We start from the raw sequence: 21,765 nt of genomic DNA, 5'->3' as shown, positions 1-21,765 counted from the left end.
TTACTGATCCAAGCCAAACACTGCAATATACCTCCTGACTGATCCTTACCCAGCACTGCAATCTCCACTTCCCTGACTGAACCCTACACAACACTGCAATATCCCCTCACTGACTGATGCCTACCCAACACTACAATTTCCCCTCCCTTATCAATCCATACCCAACACTGCAATCTCCCCATCCCTGACTGATCCCCACCCAACACTGCAATCTCCCCTCCCTGACTGATCCCTATCCAACAATGCAATCTCCCCCTCCCTGACTGATCCCTACCCAACCCTACAATCTCCCCTCCCTGACTGGTTCCCAGCATGCCCTAATGGCTGCCCACACACCGCCCCCAGCCTGACCCTCACTGCCGTCCAACGTGGCTCCCAGCATGACCCTCATGGCTGCCCACACACCACCCACAGCCTGACCCTCACTGCCATCCAACGTGGTTCCCAGCATGACCTCATGGCTACCCACACACCGTCCCCAGCCTGACCCTCTCTGCCGCCCACACACCGCCCCCAGCCTGACCCGCACTCCAGTCGTCACACTGCCCCAGCCTGATCCTCACTGCTTCCCACACACTGCTCCCTGCCTGACGCTCACTTCCATCCACACACCGCCCCCCAGCCTGACTCTCACCGTCCTGATACAACACCACCAGCCCGACCCTTGCTGCCTCCGATACACCGCCCCCAAACTGACCTCAAGCCCGCCCACACACTGTGCCCAGCCTGACCATCACTGACGTCCACACACTGCCACCAGTCGGACCCTTGCTGTCTCTGACACACCGACCCCATCCTGACCCGTACCGCCCCGACATACCACTCACAGCCTGACCCTCACCGTCACCAGCCTAACCATCACTGCCATCCAACATGGTCCTCAGCCTGTTCCACACCACCGTCCACACACCGCTCTCAGCCTGACCCTCACCACTGCCCAGATACCGCCCTCAGCCTGACTCTCACCACCATCGACACATCATCGCCAGACTGACCCACTCCACCGGACATACACCCCCCCCAGCCTGACCCTCACCGCCATCCAAAACTGGCCCAGCCTGAACCTTACTGCCATTCCCACACCGCCCCCAGCCTGACCCCTTCCGCTGTCCACACACCGCCCCCAGCCTGACCCTCACTGCCATCCAACGTGGCTCCCAGCATGTCCCTCATGGCCGCCCACACACCTCCCATAGCCTGAACCTCTCCACCACCCACACACCGCCCCCAGCCTGACCCTCACTGTCCCGACACAGCACCCCCAGCCTGACCCTGAAAGCACTGATACACTGCCCCCAGCCTGACCCTCAACCCCACCCACACACCGTTCCCAGCCTGACCATCACCACCGTCCACACACTGCCCCCATCCTGACCCTTGCTGCCCCTGACACACCGCCCCAGCCTAACCCCTACTGCCCCAACACACCACCCTCAGCCTGACCCTCAATACCCCAACCATACTGCCCCAGCCTGACCCTCAATGCCGTCCACACACCGCCCCCAGCCTGACCGTCAACACACCGACACACCAGTCCCAGCCTGACCGTCTCTGCTGCCCACACACCGCCCCCAGCCTGACCCTTACTGCCAGCCACACACCACCCCCAGCCTGACCCTCACTGCACCGAAACACCGCCACAACTGGACACTCACCGCCTGCCCACACACCAACACCCATCCTGTCTCTCCCGACCGTCCACACACCGCCCCAGCCTGACACTCAAAGCTCCCGACACACTACCCAGAGTCTGACACTCAACACTCCCCAAAAACCCCGCAACAGCCTGACCCTCACCGCCCTCCAAAATCATCCCCAGCCCGACACACAACGCCGTCCATACACCGCCCATAGCCTCGCCTTCACCAGCCCAACACACCACCCCAGGCTTGGCACTCACAACCGCCCACACACCACCACCAGCTTGACCCTCACTGCTGTCCAAAACTGGCCCAGCCTGAACCTCACTGCCATCCACACACCGGCCCCAGTCTGACCCTCTCTGCTGTCCACACACCGCCACCAGCCTGACCCTTACTGCCTTCCAATGTGGCTCCCAGCATGATCCTCATGGCAAACTATACACCGCCCCCAGCCTGAACCTCAGTGCCGTCCAACATGGTTCCCAGCATGCTCTCATGGCTACCCACACACCGCCCCCAGCCTGACCCTCACAGCCAACCAACGTGGCTCCCAGCATGACCCTCATGTCTGCCCACACATCACCCCCAGCCTGACCCTCACTACCATCCAACGTGGTTCCCAGCATGCCCACATGGTTGCCCACACACCGCCCCCAGCCTGACCCTCTCCGCCACTCACACACACTGCCCCCAGCCTGACCCTCTCTGCCACCCACACACCGCCCCAAGCCTGACCCGCACTTCCGTCGTCACACCGCCCCCCAGCCTGACGCTCACTGTCCTGACACAACACCACCAACCTGACCCTTGCTGCCCCCGATACACCGGCCCCAAACTGACCCTCAAGCCCGCCCACACACCGTTCCCAGCCTGACCATCACCACCGTCCACACACTGCCACCAGCCTGACACTTTCTGCCCCTGACACACCGACCCCAGCCTGACCCGTACCGCCCCGACACACCACCCTCAGCCTGACACTCACCACCCCACACACACCAACACCAGCCTGACTCTCACCATCCCCAGCCAAATTTCCCCGCTGTCCAACGTCATCCTCAGTCTGTCCCACACCACCGTCCACTCACCGCTCTCAGCCTGACCGTTACCACCGCTCACACACCACCCTCAGCCTGACTCTCACCACCATCGACACATCATCCCCAGACTGACCCACTCTACCGTCCATACAACGCCCCCAGCCTGACCCTCACCGCCGTCCAAACCTCGCCCATCCTGAACATCACTGCCATCCACACACCGCCCCCAGCCTGACCCCCTCTGCTGTCCACACACCGCCCCCAGCCTGACCGTCGCTGCCGTCCAACGTGACTCCCAGCATGACCCTCATGGTTACCCACACACTGCCCCCAGCCTGACCCTCTCTGCCACCCACACACCGCCCCCAGCTTGACCCTCACTTCCATCCACACACTCCCCCCAGCCTGACCCACACTGTCCCGACACAACACCCACAGCTAGACCCTCAAAGCCCCGATACACCGCCCCCAGCCTGACCCTCAACCCCGCCCACACACCGCCATCAGCCTGACCTTCACAGCCACACACACACCGCACCCAAGCCTGACCCTCACCTCTGTTTAACACCATCCCCAGCTCACCCTCACCACCGTCCACACACCGCCCCCAGACTGACCCTCACGGCCCTGACCCTCACTGCCCCCAGCCTGACACTCACTGCCCCCAGCCTGACCCTCACCACCGTCCACACACCGCCTCTAGCCTGACCCTCAGCAGACCCAGCCTGACACTTACCACCCCAGCCTGACCCTCACTGCCGTCCACAGACACCCCCCAGCTGGAGCCTCACCGCCGTCCACGCAACAGCCAATGCCTGATCCTCACTACTGACCACACACCGGCCCCAGCCTAACCCTCATCGCCGTGCAACATCGCCCACAGCCTGACATTCATAACCGTCCACACACCGCCCCCAGCCTTACCCTCACCGCCGCCCCCTCCGCCAACCCGTCCAACACCGCCCCATACCCAACCCATCCAACACCGCCCCCTCCCACAATCACATACAACACCGACCCCTCCCACTTGCTCCGGCCATCACCGACCCCTCCCCAACACCGTCAAACACCGCCCCCTCCCCAACCCCGTCCAACACCGCCTCATCTCCCAACCCCGTCAAACAGCGCCGCCTCCCCAAACCCGTTCGACACCGCTCCCTCACACCAGCCCCTCCAACACTGCCCCCTACCTAACCCTGTCCAACACCGCCCACTCCCCAGCCCCGTTGAAAACCGCTCCCTCCCCAACACCGTCCAACACCGCCCACTCCCCAGCCCCGTTGAAAACCGTTCCCTCCCCAACCCCGTCCAACAACGCCCCCTCCCCAACCCCGTCCAACACCGTCCCCTCCCCAACCCCATCCAACAACCCCCCCAACCCCACCCAACTGCACCCCCTCCACCAACACCATACAACGTCGCCCACTTCCCCAGCCCCGTTAGTAACCACCCCCTCCCCAACACCATCCAACACCGCACCCACCCACAATCCTGACCATCACCGCACCCTCCCACAATCCCGTCCAACACTGCCCCTCCACAACCCAGTCCAACATTCCCCCCTCCCGTGAACCTGTTCAAACACCACGCCCTGCCCAAACCTGTCCAACACCGCCCCCTCTCCAACCCTGTCCATCACTGCTCCTGCCCCAACACCCTCCAAATACCGCCCCTTCCCGCAAACCTGTCGAACATTGCCCCCCAACCCCGTCGAACACTACCCCCTCCCACCAACCCCATCCAACACCGCCCCCTCCCCCAACCACATCTAAATCTGCCCCCTCGCCCAACCCCATCAACACCGCCCCCTTCCCAACCCCACCCGACACTGCCCCATCCCGCAACCCTGTCCAACATCGGCCCCTCCCCAACCCCGTCCAACACTGCCCCTTCCCACCAACTCAATGCAACACCGCTCTCTCCCCAACCACATCCAACACTGCCCCCTCGCCCAACCCAATCAAACACTGCCCCATCACCAACACCATCCAACACCGCCCCCTTCCGCAACCCGTCCAAAAACGCCCCCTCGCCAACTCCGTCCATCACCACTCCCTCCACCAACCCCATCCAACACCATCCCCCAGCCCCGTTCAAAATCGAACCCTCCCTCCAAACCCTTCCAACACGGCCCCCTCCCCAACCTCGTCCAACACCTCCCCCTCCCTCCAACCCCGTCTCCAACACCTCCCCTCCCCAACTCCGTCCAACACCACCTCCTCCACAAACCCCATCCAACACCACCCACTCCCCCAGCCGCGTTCAAAACCGAACCCTCCCCAACCCCGTCCAACACTGGCCCCTCCCACAACCCCATCCAACACTGCCTCCTCCCAAACCCCGTCTAACACTGCCCCCTTACCCCAACCCCATCAAACACCACCCGCTCCCCAAAACTGTCCAACACCACCACCTCCCCAACCACGTCCAATACCGCCCCCTCAACAATACCGTCCATCACCGCTCCCTCCCCAAAGCTGTCCAAAACCTCCCCGCCCCCAACCCTGTCCAACACTGCCCCCTCCCCCAACCCCATAAAATACCGCCCCCATCAACAACACCATCCAAAATTGCCCCCTCCCCAACCGCATCCAACACCGCCCCCTCCACCAACACCAACCAACACCGCCCGTTCCCCAATCCCGTCCGACACCGCCCGCTCCCGCAATGCCATCCCACACTGCCCTGTCCCCGAACCATGTCCAACACCGACCCCTCCACCAACAGCGTCCAACACCGCCGCTTCACCAACCCCATCCAACACCACCTCCTCCCCAACCCCGCCCAAAACCTCCCCCTCCCCAAAATCGTCCAACACTGCCCACTCCCCATCCCTGTCCAACTCTGACCCCTCTCCAACCCCGTCCAACATTGCTCACTCCCGTGAACCCGTTCAAACACCACCCCCTCCCCAAACCCGTCCAACACTGCTCCCTTCCCAACCACGTCTAAAACTGCTCCCTCCCCCAACCCCGACCAACACCGCCCCTTCCAAAACCCGGTTTAACACTCCCCCTCGCCCAACCCCGTCAAACACCGCCCCCATTCCCAACACCATCCAACACCGTCCCCTCCCCAACCCCGTCCAACACCGTCCCCTCCACCAACACCATACCACACCGCCCACTCCCCCAGCCCTGTTGAAAACCGCCCGCTCCACAACCCCATCAAACACCGCCCCCCTGCCCAACGCCATCCAACACCACCCCCTCCCCCAACCCTGTCCAACACCACACCCTCCACCAACACCATCAAACACCGCCCACTCCCCCAGCCCTGTTGACAACCACCCCCTCCCCATCCCCATCAAACACCGCCCCCTCCTCAACCCCATCCAACACCACCCCCTCCCCAACCCCGTCCAACACTGCCCCCTCCAAAACCCCGTCTAACACTGTCCCCTCCCCCAACCCCATCAAACACCGCCCCATCCCCAAAACCGTCCAACACTGCCCCCTACCCAACCCCGTCTAACACCGGCCCCTCCCGCAACCCCGTCCAACACTGCCCCCTCCACCAACACCATCCAACACTGCCCACTCCCCCAGACCCGTTCAAAACCGCCGCCTCCTCAACAGAGTCCAACCCCTTCCCTCAACCCAACCCTGCCAAACGCTGATCCCTCACCCAACCCTGTTCAACACCGCCCCCATCCCAACAACGTCCAAGACCGCCCCATCCCCCAATCCCGTCCAACATTGCCCCATCCCCAACACCGTCCGACACCGCCTCCAGCCCAACCCCATCCAACACAAGCCTGTCCAAAATTGTCCCCTCCACTTAATCCCTTCAAACACCAACCCATCCCCAACCACGTCCATCACCACTCCCTCCCCCAAACCCGTCCCACACCTCCCCCTCCTTCAACACCATCCAACACTGCCGCCTCCCCAACACTGCCCGACACCGAACCCCTTCCCCAACCCTGTCCCACAATACCCCCTCCTCTAACCCCGTCCCACACCACCCCCTCCTCCAACACTGCCCAACACCCCCGCGTCCCCAACCCGGTCCAACACCACTCCCTACCCAACCCGGTCCAAGACCACCCCTCCCCAACCCCGTCCAACACCGCCCTCTCCAAAACCCGGTCTACCACTGCCCCCACCCCCAACCCCATCCAACACTGCCCCCTCGTCCAACCCCGTCAAACATTGCCCCCATTTCCAACACCAGCCAAAACTGCCCCCTCCCCAACCCCGTCCAACACCGCCCACTCCACCAACTCCGTCCAACACCGCCCCCTCCACCAACACCATCCAACAGCGCCCAGTCCCCCAGCACAGCTGAAAACCACCCCCTCCCCAACCCCGTCCAACACAGCCCCCTTCCCAACCCCACCAACACCACCCCCTCCCCAACCCCGTCCAACACTGCTACCGCCCAAACCCCGTCTAACACTGACCCCTCCCCTCAACCCGGTCCAACACCACATCCTCCCCCCCAACCAAATTAAACGCCGCCCCAAACCCCAAAACCGTCCAGCACCGCTACCTCCCCCAACCCCGTCCACAACCGCCCCCTTCCCCAGCCCGGCCAAAACTGCCCACTACTGCAAACACCATTCATCTCTGCCCCCTCCACCAACACCATCCAACACCGCCCACTCCCCCAGCTCCATTCAAAAATGCCCCATCCTCAACACCGTCCAACACTGCCCCTCCACGAACACTATCCAACACTGCCCACTCCCCCAGCCCCGTGCAAAACCGCCCCCTCCCCAAATTCGTCCAACACCGCCCCCTCCACCAACCCCATCCAACACCGCACACTCCCCCAGCCCCGTTCAAAACTGAACCCTCCCCAACTACGTCCAACACTGCCCCCTCCCCAAACCCATCAAACTCGACACCCTCCCCAAGCCCGTACAACTCCTTCCCCTCCGCCAACCCCGTCCAACACCGCCCCTACCCTACTCTGTCCAACAACGCCTCCTCCACCAACCCCATCCAACACCACCCACTCCCCCAGCCCCGTTCAAAACCGACCTCTCCCCAACCTCGTCTGACACCGCCCCCTCCCCAATCCCGTCCAACACCACCCACTCCCCCAAACCCGTCCAACACTGCCCCTCCCCCAATCCCGTCCGATACCGCCCCCTCCCCAATGCCATCCAACACCGCTCCCTCCCCAACGCCGTCCGACACCGCCCCTCCCCAATCCAGTCCAACACCGGCCCCTCTCCGAAAACCTTCCAGTACTGAACCACGCACAAACCCTTCCAACACCGCCCCCTCGCCAATCCCGTCCGATCCTCCGTCCCCTCTCTCTGTCCCCCTCTCTCTGTTCTCCTCTCTCTCTGTCCACCCCTTTCTCTTTCCCTCATTTCTCTGTCCCCCTCTCTCTGTCCCCTGCCTCTCTCTGTCGCCCCTCTCTCTCTCTGCCCGCCGTCCTCCTCTCTGTCGCCCCCTCTGTCCCACTTTGTGTCCCCATCTCTCTGACCCCCTCTCTCTCCCCCCCTCTCTGTTCTCCTCCCTCTCTGTTCCCCTGTCTCTGTCGCCCGTATCTATGTGGCCCCTCTCTCTGACCCCCCTCTTTCTGATCACCCGACCTCTTCTATCTCCCCCTCTCTCTGTTCCACTCTCTCTTTCCCCCGCTCTCTCTCCCCACCCCGTTCCCCTCTCTCTGCCCCCTATCTCTGTGCCCCCTCTCTGTCCACATCTTTCTCTCCCCCTCTCTGTCCCGCCTCTCTCTCTCCCCCTCTCTCTGTCCCCAATCTCTGTCCCCGCTATCTGTCCCCCCTTCCCGTCTCTCTGTCCCTCTCTCTCTGTCCCTCTCTCTCTGTCCCTCTCTCTCTTTCTCCCTCTCTCTGTCCCCCTCTCTCTGTCTCACTCTCTCTGTCACCCCCCTCTCTGTTCCTTCCTTCTCTGTCCCCCCGTCCGCTCTCTCTCTGCCTCCCTCTCTGTCCTACCTCTCTCTGACCCTCGCTCTCTGACCCCCTCTCTGTCTCCCCCCACTGTTGCCCTCTCTCTATCCCGCCCCTCTGTCTCCCTCTCTGTCCCCTCTCTGTCTGCCCCCCTTTCTGTGACTCCCTCTCTCTGTCTCCCCTCTCTCTCTGTGCCCCCTCTCTCTGTCCCCACGGTCTATCTGTACCCCCCTCTCTGTCAGTCCTCTCTCTGTCCTCTCTCTCTCTCCCCCCATCCCCACCTCCTTCCCCTCCCTATCTATCCTCCCACTGTCTGTCCCCCCCACTGTCTCTCCACCTCTCTCTGACCCCCTATTTGTCGCCCTCTCTCTGACCACCTCTCTCTGACACCCTCTATCTCCACCACTCTCTGTCCCCCTCTCTCTGTCACCCTCTCTGCCCCCCTCACTCTCTGTCCCTTCTGTCTGTCCCCCTCTCTCTTCCCCTCTTTCTCTGTCCCCCTCTATCTGTCCCCGCTCACTCTACCCCTTCTCTGTCCCCTCTCTCTCTGTTTCCCCTCTCTCTTACCCCCTTTCTCTTTCCCCCTCTCTCTGTCCCCCGCTCTCGTTTGCCCTCTGTCAGTGTCCCCTCTCTTTGTTCCCCTCTCTCTGTCCCCCTCTCTATTCCCCCCTTTCTCTGTTCCCCTTTATCTGTCCCCGCTCACTCTAACCCTCTCTGTCCCCTCTCTCTGTCCCCCTCTCTCTCTCCCCCTCTCCCTGTCTCCCTCCCTCTGTCCCCCCTCTCTCTCTGTCCCCCTCTTTCTTTCTTCATCTCCCTGTCCCCCCTCTCACTCTCCCCCTCTATCTGTCCCCCGCTCTCAGTCCCCCCTCTCTCTGTCCTCCTCTCTCTGTACCCCCTCTCTGTCCTCCTCTCTCTGTCCCCCGCTCTCTGTCCCTCTCTCTCTCTGTCCCCCATGTCTCGCTCCATCTCTTTCTGTGCACCGCTCTCTGTCCTCCACTCTCTGGCCCTATCTTTCCGTCCCCCTCTCTCTTCCCCCTCTATCTCTGTTGCCCCTCTCTCTGTCCCCTTCTCTCTGTCACCCTCTCTCTGTCCCCTACTCTCTGTCCCCCTCTCTCTGTCCCCCGCTCTCTGTTCCTCTCTCTCTGTCTCCCACTCTGTTCCCCTCTCTCTGACCCCTCTCTCATTATGTACTCCCCTATTTCTCTCTCTCCCTCCCTCACCTTATCTCTGCCTTGCATCTCTCTCTCTCTCTCTCTCTCTCTCCGTCTCTCTCTCACTCTCGCCCTGCTCCTTCACTCTCTCTCCACCTTCTCTCACTCCTGATCCCCATATCTCGGACTCTCTTTCTCCCCAACTCGCTCTGTTTCTCTCTGATTAAATCTCTCGCCCTCCTGCCCCTCCCTCTCTCTCTGACACACACTGTCTCTCTGACGTCTCCCTCTTCCTCTAATCCAGACTGAAGGTTGGTGCTTTGGCTGCGTGTGGTTGGAGGGGTGGTTTTGAGATGTTAGAGAGATATGGGAGGTGGGACGGTGAAAATGGAGTAGAGACGGAATTACGGGAGGGAGGCAGATAGCAGGAGAGAGTGAGTGCAGGGGAGGGGGTAGAGGAAAGAGTGGAGGCAGGTGGAGAAATCATGGTTAGGGGTGTGTGAGAGAGAGAGGGTGGACGAGGGAGAGTGAAAGGAAGAGGTGGTGAGAAAGAGAGAGTGTGCAGTGAGAGAGAGGGAGAGAATTGAGGAGAAAGAGTAGGGGAGAGGAAATGGGGAGGTCAGGTTGGAGTTGGGGGGGGACAGAGGGAGTTAAACCCAGCTCCTGAGCTCAGGGCGCGCTGCCCTCCCCTTCCCAGAGGACCAGGACTTGGGGCTGAGTCTGTCTCTCTCCAGCTCAGCTTCTCCAACACAAAGACACACAACGACATCTGTCACTCTGCTGCTCGGCACACTTTAATGAACATTTTTATTGTTTAGAAATGGAAGTGATTGTCACAGTCAGTGGGCTGGTGCCTTTACTCACTGGCCCCTGAGTTGGGAGAAACATTGAAATGTTTCCCTGTAACCCCCCTGTGGGATAAGGATGGACAAACCAGCGTTAACTTCAGTCTGTTACCATAGCGACAGGCTGCTCCATCGCTGAAACACTTAAATCAAATGAGAAAATCCCGGATGGATTGATTAATGAGGGAATTTGATGGATGGATGGATTTGGGTGAAGGGATATTTCAGCACATTCTTCAGCTGCTGTCTGAACTTAGTCTGGGTCACGGCATAAATCGCGGTGTTTGTGCAGCAACTGAGGAGCTGCAGCATGAAGCCCAATTCCTGCACAAAGGCATGGAGAAGCACAGACTGATACCCAATATCATCCATCCGCACCCATATAGAAAACAGCATTAACGTTGACCATAACAGGATGAAATTGGCTGAGATCGCAAACAGTAAAATGATGGATTTTTTTCGGTTTCTCATTTCAGTGTCAGACTGAGCGTCCCCATTGGTGTGAGCGCGGAGTCTCCTGCGGGCTCTGCTGGTCACTAAAATGTGCCTGACGGTGAGAACATTGAGCAGCAGAATCAGGAGAAATGGGACACACGGGGTTAGAATGTGTTGGAGGAACTCGATTGTGGCCCAGACAATGGACAATCGAACAGCGTCAAAAATCAGACAAAACCAGGGACCGTTCACAAGCCCATACCGAGCCGTGAGCATAAAATACCAGGAAATGTTCTTTAAACAGCTCAGCACAGTCACTGCTCCCAGAACAACAGCCGCCGTTTTCTCACTGCAATATTTACTTTTCAGCTTCGGGCAACAAATGGCCACAAACCGATCAAAGGTAAAAGTGACGGTGAACCAGACAGAGCAGTCAGTGGCTGCATAAACCAGGACGGCGTGGATATTACACACGGGGACGGAGAACATCAGGAAATAAAACTGTTCCGAATAAACAATGGGAATGTGTCTCAGTATCAGGTCGAGGATAATGACCAGGAGATCCGCCGCTGCCATGGCCCCAAGGTAACGTCTGACACATGGAGACAATCCACAATCTTTATAAAGCAGGACGTAGATGGTCACGACGTTAACTGTGAGGAAGGAAAACAAACCCATTATCCATCAGCCTGGAGGCAAAGGGACCCATTTGATCAGGGACCCAGTGAGATTTTCAAATGTGTCCCTGTGTTCCGGGATTCATTAAAATAACACAAGAAACCTCCCTCCCCAAACACACAAAGACACATCCATAAGGACAGATGCTTTCTAGAACATTTCCACACACTCGATCAATCGAGAGCAGACTGTGGTCGCTCCTTCCCAGTTCCTAAGACGGAGGTTGGAAACGTTGCTGTCCTGAAGGATTCTCTCCCAGTTTCCTGAAGACAAATGGAGCTTGGGAATTCTTGTATTTTGGTCTAAATTGTGGTCGATCCTGTGTCGGGAAGAAATGCAAACCCAGGGAAAACGTATTCACCCCTTTAACTGCCTGACGGGCCTTCGGAACAGTGTCTCCTTCTCTTTGGAATGGGATCGCTTCCCTCAGGATCTTATCGTTTGTTCAATTCACTGACGTCCGGCTGTTCACAATGTCAGGGATGGAACGTTCCAGGGAATGTCAGTTATAGAATGTCGGGGACAGAATGTTCCGGGTAATGTCAGTTTTAGAATGTCGGGGACAGAATGTTCCGGGCAATGTCAGTTTTAGAATGTCGGGGACAGAATGTTCCGGGGAATGTCAGTTATAGAATGTCGGGGACAGAATGTTCCGGGGAATGTCAGTTATAGAATGTCGGGGACAGAACGTTCTGGGGAATGGCAGTTATAGAATGTTGGGGACAGAACTTTCCGGGGAGTGTCAGTTATAGAATGTTGGGGACAGAACGTTCTGGGGAGTGTCAGTTATAGAATGTTGGGGACAGAACGTTCCGGGGAGTGTCAGTTATAGAATGTTGGGGACAGAATGTTCCAGAAAATGGCAGTTTTGGAATGTCGGGGGCAGAACTTTCCGGGGAATGTCAGTTTTAGAATGTCGGGGACAGAACGTTCCGTGGAGTGTCAGTTATAGAATGTTGCGGACAGAACGTTCCGGGAAGTGGCAGTTTTAGAATGTCAAGGAAAGAACGTTCCGGGGAGTGTCAGTTATAGAATGTTGGGGACAGAACGTTCCGGGGAATGTCAGTTATGGAATGTTGGGAACAGAACATTTTGGCGAATGTCAGTAATCGAATGTCGGGGACAGAACGTTCCGGGGAACCCCTTGACCTGTCCATCACCTTTCCCCCCTACCCACCCCACCAACATGATGTACTGTGCCTGGACACACTGTAACATTAATGGGGTGAGAGACGGAGGGTCCAATCACAGGAATGGGAATTAAAGGCATTGCCAGATCAGCTGAAATGGTTAGATATACCACATTCTCAATCCACCTCACAGAACCAGCCCAGCAACCAGACATCCAGAGGAGATATCTGTTCACTGTGGAACACTGTGTAGACCAGGCCAGTGTACTGCTCAGTACATCCCAGCAATCTGTCCAGATTCATCCATTACACTGATCAATACAATCCAGCAAACTGCCCAGAGTGGAACACTGCCCAGATCAGATCAGGGATCTATAAACACGGATTTGATATCTGTACAACACCGGGAGAAGTGCAGACCACACCCTTGCATTGATCTATAAACCCAGACAAGATATCTGTCCAGTACAGGGAGCTATGCAGACCACACCCGTGAATTGATCTATAACCCCGGACTAGATATGTGTCCAGCACGGGGGAGCTATGTACCCCACCCCAGTGCATTGATCTGTAAACCAGGAAGAGTTGCCCTCCCAGCATGTAGGCCTGTGTACACCACCCCAGTGCATTGATCTGTAAACCAGGAGCAGTTACCCCCCCCCCTCACCCCAGCATGTAGGACTGTGTACATCACCCCAGTGCATTGATCTGTAAACCGGGAGCAGTTATCCTCACGGCATGTAGAGCTCTGTACACCAACCCACTGCATTCATCAATAACACTGTGTTAGATCCCTGCCCAGTGTGGGGAAAGTTGCAGCCCATGCTGGAAGTGACCGGATGTGCAGCTCCCATCCATTTACAGCTCCATATCTCCATTGTGCCCTGACAAGGGGGTGCTGTGCGTGAGAACACTGCCACAGAGAGATGGCGGGGGAATCAGTTTAAATACCACCACATGGGAGGGGTTTGGGGTATAGACAGAGAGGGGGAACTGAGAGACAGTGTAATGGAAGGATGTGTTCCCAGGTTTCAGAATGCTGAAAGGTAGACACTTTGATAGCATCCTGTAACATGAGCCAGTTTTCCCTGGAAAGATGCGAAAAAGGGATATTGGTATGAGATCAGATGAGCATTTGTTCTTCATCTTTGTAACTGCAATTAGTTTCAACAGAATCTATGACTATTTGTGCAGATTCTAACGATAATTTATCTTTGTTTGATATTCTTTGAGTGTTACAGAGGGATCGTCCGCACGAGGCTGAGCTAGTTTCCTGGTGCTATCGTATCGGACTCACCTCATTAACTACCCAGCCCATCCCATGGTGTCCCTCTCATTCAATACCAGCCCGATTCTCCCACCCATCATGATTGGAGGTGCTCACCATCGCCTGGGTAACCCTGGATATTCCGTGATCACAGGCACTGGTGCCATCTTTAAAAGGCCAATGCGCACACGATTGAGCTTTGTCAGTAAGGAGCTGCCCTGCACTGTTTACCCCGAGTATGGCAGATCATGGGCAATTACACCTCTGTTTGTCGACAGGGGCACGGAGGTCCTGGTGGATGGGCTAGTATAGAGGTGGACCATTCTCTTCCCGGTGGTGGCCACACCACCATACCCACCTAGCATGGTCTGAACTCCTCGCCTAGCTCAGTGCGGTATCTGTGGTCTGTAGAAATGTCCAGCAATACAGGGCAAGCATCAATAACCTTCCACGCTCTTTCAGGATAAGGGTCACCGTATTGTCTCTGCTCCCTCACACTCATCTGTACATCTGTTATAGCACCGACACCCAAACAAGGCTCATGCTCCACCACTCTCACTGATGCATGCAGCACGTTCCCCCTTTCCGTCTCTGTCTCTGTCTCTCTCTCCCTCTCTCCTTCCCTCCACTTCATGCCCCCCCCCCACATTAATAACACTGCATGGATAGGACACTGTGGACTGACTCCCACCTGACTCCTCACAATGACCATGTCCCCCACCTACACCAGCACTAACAGCAGGCCCATCCACTCCCACCCTCCCTCTCTCCCTCCCTTTCTCCCATTCCAGGAGAAACAGCCTGGAATAGGACAGGAAGAGCCTATCCAGGTGATGGAGTGCCCGATATCCGTTCCCTCACCACCCTCCACCTGCCATGTGGGGAGGACCCTGGTACGGGCCGGAGAGGACCGGGGCACCTCGTGTGGTGATTCTGCAACATCCACGTCCCACCGACCGAGTAAGGAGCAATGTTCAATGAAGGACAATTCTCACTTTAAAAACACTGGCAGCTCCGTTTCCCCCCGACACAACTTAGAAGCCGTGGCCCTGATGCCATCTCCCTTTTGTGTCGAGCTGGTACAAATGGATTCCCCACGGTCTCGGTGGGCAGGAGGGTGGGCTCACAACACATCATTACCACCACCTCCCAGGAAGGGAGCACAGAGACTCCATTCTACACCTCCCCCTGTAAACAGCTCAGATACTGAAACTAATCTGTGATAGTAACTGCTCTCCTCACTTGTCCTGACATCTTCAACAATCTGTGCTCATACACAGGCATCGCTTTTTGTTCCTGCAGCCCCATTATAATGGCACAGGTGTTTTATATTATCTTTCTTTGTCCTTCCTACCAAAGTGCATCACCTCACACTGCTCTGCATTGATTCCCATCTAACATAAACCTGAACACTACATCAACGTGTGATTGTCCTGTTAGAGTTCCACATTGTCCACCATTGACTTTACAATTTTTCCAGGTTTGGTCTTATCTACAAACATTGAGGTTGTCATAGCATCACAGTCCCCAAGAAACAACTGAAATCCTGTCCCACTCACGAGTGTGAGCTAGTGAAATACTGCTATATTCCCAATACTGCTATGTTTAATTTAAATTACCAGATGAGCTCAATGCCGTGTCCTAACAATTCCTGTCAGTGTATTTGTGTATCTCTGTGTGGGCAGGTCTGGCAGTCTCTGTGGTGCTTAAAGTGATGCAATGTCACCCTCTGCTGGCCTCCACACGCCACTGCACAAACATTTGCTGAGGGTGAAAACCAACTGGGATTCATTCAGAGATGGGGAGGGAGAGGGCAGCTGCTCACAGCACCATCCAAACTAATGTATTATACATGTATGGTTCTAAATGTCCCTTAAAAATTGTAGCTGTACCTGCTTTCACCACTTCCTCTGAAAGTTCATTCCACACCCAAGCCAGCTTCTGTCTAAAATATTTACCTGTCATGACTTTTGTAAATCTTTTTCCTCGCACCTTACAATATCCCTCAGTTTTGCATCCCCAACTCTAGGGAAAATACATTAGCCCTTCAGCTTATCTGTACCCCTCATTATTTTGGAAACTTCTGTGAAGTTACCCCTTAATCTCATCCTCTCCAGTGAAAAAAGTCCCAGCCTACCCAGCCTTTCCTTCTCGATCACTCTCTCCATTCTCAGCAACATCCAGATTAATGTCTTCTGAACCCTCTCCATCTTAATAATATCAAGGTCAGTAACATTAAAGTGAAAAGTCAATGTATTTTATAAGTGTAGGGGAGACCAAAACTATAGGACATAGTTTTAAGGTGAGAGGGAAACATTCAAAAGTGACCCAAGGGGCAACTGTTTCAAACAGAGGGTGGTGTGCCTATGGATTGAGCGGGCAGGGTGACCAGACTGGACACAGTATTCCAGAAGAGGTCTCACCAATATCCTGTACAACTACAAAATGACGTCCCAATTCCAATACTCACAGGTCTGACCAATGAAGACAAGTGTGCTATACACCTTCTTAACCATACTATCTATTTGAGATTCAAATTTTAAAGAATTATACCTGACGGCCTAGGTCTTTGTACTCCAACAATGCCAAAGGCCCTGCTTTTAATTGTATAGGTCCTGCTCTTGTTTGATTTACCAAATCCAATACCTCGCATTAATCCAAACTAAACTCCACTTGCCACTCTTCAACCCAGTGAGTAATATTACCAACTACTCACCCTCCCCGTTTAATTTTAAAATTCCTGCCCCTCTGCAGGATGCCTTGATTCCGGCCTTGATTTTCACAAAGCACCTGAGCTTGGGTTGCCTTGTGTTGTTAGGGGGATGAGGGACTGATATTATACACAGTCAGTGGGGAGGAGAGGCTAGACAGTAATCAGCTGCCTTGTATCATTTCATGGTTTGAGGAAGAGGGCAGTAACACATGAGAGGTGGGTAATACTGATCTGTATTTTGGGGCCAGAAATTATGGTCTTTTGCTGTCTCTGTCTATTCAAGAACCTTCATTGTGCAGAGTGTGTCTGTAGGATTTCTTTCCCTAATATTGCAGACTACAGATAATAACTATTAAAGATGGTCATAGTTAATTTCGATGGCACAGCCCGTGTACTCAGAATAGTTTGGACAATGTACAAGGAGACCTCACATGGTCCAGTTTGGGAGAGGATGCCATTACTGTGTGATTCAACTCAGAGAGGCAGAAAATGTCATCTTCCTGACAAGGAATGGCCTATTGCATTCTCTCTCCTTCATTGTTCCTCATCACAGCAATGTGTGCAAGCTAAAACAAACTCTACAGTCATCGTTACCATTCTTATTTTTATAGAATCCCTTCAGTGTGGAACCAGGCAATTTGGCCCAATAACTCCATACCAACCTTCCAAAGAGTAACCTTCCCAACTCGCTCCCCTATATTTATCCCTGACGAATGCACCTAACCTAGAAATCCCTGAACACTATGGACCATTTAACATGGCCAATCCACCTAACCTGCACAGCTTTGGACTGTGGGAGGAAACTGGAACACCCATTAGAAGCTCACACAGACAAGGGGAGAATGTACAAACTCCACACAGAGAGTCGCCCAAGCTTAGAATCAAAGCCGGGTCTCTGATGCTATGAGGCAGCTGTGCTAACCATTGACCCACCGTGCCACTCTTTGGGCGATCACTGACTGAATCCATTGGAATCTCCTCACTGCCTAATGCAAAGGGAATTCTGCCAAATCCATCTACTCCAGGATGACATTCCACTGCTAGTAGCTGTGTGAGTAAAATATCTTCAGAAGCAGAATAACATTTTGGGCAATCTCTCAGTTTTTACTTTTGTCGTGAGTTACACTAAGATTTAGACAAAGTTCTTTCAAGTTAAAATTGCAGAGATTTTGTTTATCGTTGTGTGTGTGTGTGTGTGTGTGTGTGTGTGTGTGTGTGTGTGTGTGTGTGTGTGTGTGTGTGTGTGTGTGTCTCAGTGTTGTAAACAGAGAAATATTGATTATATAATTGCAATACCCAGTTTGCCATTCATCTTTCCATCATTGTTAGAGTAACATTGCTCTGGATCATAAACATGTTGTTTTAACAGATTAAAGAAACTAGCCTGACTTGTTCCTAAAACTGACCCTGACCCAGTCTGAGACCGATAACATCGGCCACATCACCAACCTTGTTGTATTTAACATTTGCTGTGAGCAGTGGTGGAGTGGGACTAGAAGAGGAAAAAATGACCCAAAGAGCCGGGGAACTATAGACCCGTGAGCCTGATGTCAGTGGTGGGTAAGTTGTTAGAGGTGATTCCGAGTAATAGGATTTACATACATTTGGGAAGGCAAGGGCTGGTCGGGGTAGACAACGTGTCTTTCTGCATGGGAAATCATGTCTCATTAATTTGATGGAGTTTATGAAGAGGTGACAAAGAAGATTGATGAAGGCAGTTCGGTAGACATTGTCCACATGGACCTCAGCAAGGTGTTCATAACATTCCGATTGGTAGGCAGATGAGCAAGTTTCGGTCACATGGGATTCAGAGGAAGCTCGTCATAACTGGCTTGAAGGAAGAGGCGTATTTTTCAGACTGGAGGCTTTATGAGCAGCACTGTGCTGTAAGAATCAGTACTGAGTTCACTGCATTTCATCATTTATGTCAGGGATCTGGATGTGAATATCGGGGCCATAGTTCGTAAGGTTACAGATAACATCAGAAAGGTGGTGTAGTAGATTATTTCAGAGTACAACGAGACCACAATTAGATGGGACAAAGGTGCAAGGAGTGACAGATGATGTTTAATTTAGATAAATACGAGGTTTTGCATTTTGGGAAGACAAATCAGGGCAAGAATTATACACTTAATGGTAAGGTCCTGGGGAGTGTTGGAGAAAAAGGGACCGAGGGTTGCAGATACATTGTTCCTTGAAAGTGGAGTTGCAGGTAGACAGTGTGGCGCAGAACACATTTGGCACTTTTGCCTTAATCAGTCAGACCATTAAATATAGGAGTTGCATCTGTGCAGGATGTTGGTGCGGCCCCTTGAAGAATACTGCATACGACTTGTTGGTCTGCAGAAAAGATTGACACGGATGTTCCAGGACTGGAGGGTTTGAGCTTTAGGTAGAAGTTGATTAGGTTGAGGTGTTTCCCCCTGGAGTGTCAGAGGCAGAAGGGTGACGTTATAGTGGCATATAAAACCATCAGGGGCATTCCGAACAGGCACTTTCTGTTTCCCAGGGTAGGAAAGCCCAGAACAAGAGGGCATAGGTTGAAGGCGAGAGGGCGAATGATTTAGAAGCGACCTTAGGGTAAATCTTTCACACAGAGAGTGGTGTGTGTACAGAAAGTGCTGTCAGAAGAAGTCGTGAAGTTGGTTACAATCGCAGATTTAAAAAGTATCTGAGAGGAGGGATATTGGCCAAATGCTGGCAAATGGGACGAGATCAGATTTGATATCTGATCGGAGTGAACAGATTGGACGAATGGGTCTGTTTCCCTGTTTCCGTTCTGCATGACTCTCTGATTCTATAAGAGGGATGACGAAAAATTCTAAAAGAACCTTTCAAGTCAGAATTCTCTTCACTGAAAGTTTATCGTGCCTCTATGTTCACATTGATTGAAAGCTGCTTTAGTTAAATATTTGACAGGGAAGTGAGTCACGGATAATGGGATACAGACAGGAAAGTGGGGCTGAGTCCACAACCTGATCAGCCACAATCTTAGAGCCTGGTGGAGAAGTCTCAAAGTATCTAATGACCCTTTAAATACTCACCCTTTAATCACCAACGGTCATTTGAGTGGGAGCAGCGGCCGAGGAAAAACGAACCCGGGAGACTACAGCTAAGGTAAGACAGTTTGTTTCAAAATTACTTACCTGTAGCGGGCAGCGGTGTTTTTTTTCTCTCTCTTCACAAAAAGAGCGGGAGCAGCAGAGGAAGTGACGGCAAACAGAGGGGCAGCCGGGAAGGAGAACGGTGAGAATAAATACTCACCCTTTGATCACCAACGGTCATTTGAGTGGGAGCAGCGGCCGAGGAAAAACGAACCCGGGAGACTACAGCTAAGGTAAGACAGTTTGTTTCAAAATTACTTACCTGTAGCGGGCAGCGGAAGTGAGGTTGGAGCGCATAGCTGGGCGGGAAGGCAAGTGATTAGTATTTGAGTGGGTGTGTTCTAGACCCCAGGTCCTACTCCCGTAGGGCCTCCCTCCCACCCTCCTCCTCTAACCTAACTTTAAAATCCACAGGTTATTGACTCAGTGTTCTTGTTTTTGGAGACAGTGTACAGTCATGGCAGCGCAGGCGGTGGAATGTTCCTCCTGCAGGATGTTTGAGGTAGGGGTGACCACCGATACTCCTGCCGACTTCGTGTGCAGGAAATGCAGTCAGATCCTGATCCTCACCGAACGAGTTAGGGAACTGGAACTGGAGCTGGATGAGCTGAGGATTATTCGAGAGGCTGAGAGGGTGATCGATAGAAGCTTCAGGGACATAGTTACGCCGGAGAACAGAGGTAGCTGGGTAACAGTGAGAGGTGGGAAGGGGAAGAAGCAGGCAGTGCAGGGTTCCCCTGTGGTCGTTCCCCTAAAAAATAAGTATGCAGCTTTGGAAACTGTTGGGGGGGACAGCCTTGCAGGTGTAAGCTGCAGTGAAGGGGTCTGTGGCTCTGAGATTCAGAAGGGAAAGGGGGAGAAGAGGAGAGCGCTAGTTATAGGGGACTCTCTAGTTAGAGGGACGGACAGGCGGTTCTGTGGACATGGGCGAGACTCTCGGATGGTTTGTTGCCTCCCGGGTGCTAGGGTCCAAGATGTCTCGGACCGTGTCTTCAGAATCCTTAAGGGGGAGGGTGTGCAGCCAGAAGTCGTGGTACACATTGGCACCAACGACATAGTTAGGAAGAGGGGTGGGGAGGTCATTCAAGAGCTCAAGGAGTTAGGCTGGAAGCTAAAAGCTAGGACAGACAGAGTCGTCATCTCTGGGTTGTTGCCGGTGCCACGTGACAGAGAGGCAAAGAATAGGGAGAGTGCAGTTGAACACGTGGCTGCAAGGATGGTGTAGGAGGGAGGGCTTCAGATATTTGGACAATTGGACTGCATTCTGGGGAAGGTGGGACCTGTATAAACAGGACGGGTTGCACCTGAACCAGAAGGGCACCAATATCCTGGGGGGTAGGTTTGCTAGCACTCTTCGGGGGGGTTTAAACTAATTTGGCAGGGGGATGGGATCCGGACTTGTAGTCCAGCAAGTAAGCTAGCTGTGTGTCAGGATGTCCAAGACTGTAGGGAGGCTGTGGAGAAGGTAGCACTGACAGGGACTACTTGCGGACACAGATGGGCTCAAGTGCGTATTCTTCAATGCAAGGAGTATCAGAAATAAGGTGGGTGAACTTAAGGCGTGAATCGGTACCTGGGACTACGATGTTGTGGCCATCACGGAAACATGGATAGATGAGGGACAGGAATGGCTGTTGGAGGTTCCTGGTTACAGATGTTTCAGTAAGATTATGGAGGGTGGTAAAAAAGGAGGGGGGGTGGCATTGCTAATTAGAAATGGTATAACGGCTGCAGAAAGGAAGTTTGAGGGGGATCTGCCTCTGGAGGTAGTATGGGCTGAAGTCAGAAATAGGAAAGGTGCAGTCACCTTGTTGGTTGTTTATTATAGGCCCCCCAATAGCAGCAGAGATGTGGAGACACAGATTGGGAAACAGATTTTGGAAAGGTGCAGAA

The sequence above is a fragment of the Chiloscyllium punctatum genome, chromosome 19 (genome assembly GCF_047496795.1).
Source record: "Chiloscyllium punctatum isolate Juve2018m chromosome 19, sChiPun1.3, whole genome shotgun sequence".
In the NCBI taxonomy this organism is placed as follows: domain Eukaryota; kingdom Metazoa; phylum Chordata; class Chondrichthyes; order Orectolobiformes; family Hemiscylliidae; genus Chiloscyllium; species Chiloscyllium punctatum.
Note: the sequence above shows the minus strand (reverse complement) of the source record.